The sequence below is a fragment of the Lucilia cuprina genome, chromosome X, assembly GCF_022045245.1.
Source record: "Lucilia cuprina isolate Lc7/37 chromosome X, ASM2204524v1, whole genome shotgun sequence".
In the NCBI taxonomy this organism is placed as follows: Eukaryota; Metazoa; Arthropoda; class Insecta; order Diptera; family Calliphoridae; genus Lucilia; species Lucilia cuprina.
Window position 1 is genome coordinate 8,125,678 of NC_060949.1, and position 381 is coordinate 8,126,058.

Sequence of the window (381 nt, forward strand, 5' to 3'; positions counted from 1 at the left end):
TAAACATAGTATTGTCACAACATCGGATAAACCGGTGTATTCAAAAATATATAGGTACCCTAAGGCACACGAAAGGGAAATTGAAACCCAGATAAAAGATATGCTAATACAGGGAATAGTTAGGCCGAGAATTACGTTTTAAGTGATTACATCAATAAAATTTGAGTCATCTATATGGATGATAAATTGGTTTTCTCATCTTCATTGGAGGAAAATTTGAGTAGTCTTACAAAAATATTTTCTGTTTTGAATGAACATAATTTAAAAGTTCAAATGAATAAATGTAGTTTTCTGGCAAGACAAACTCAGTTTTTGGGTCATATAGTTACACCAAACGGTCTAAAACCTTGTCCATCCAAGATTGAGGTGATTAATAAAGTA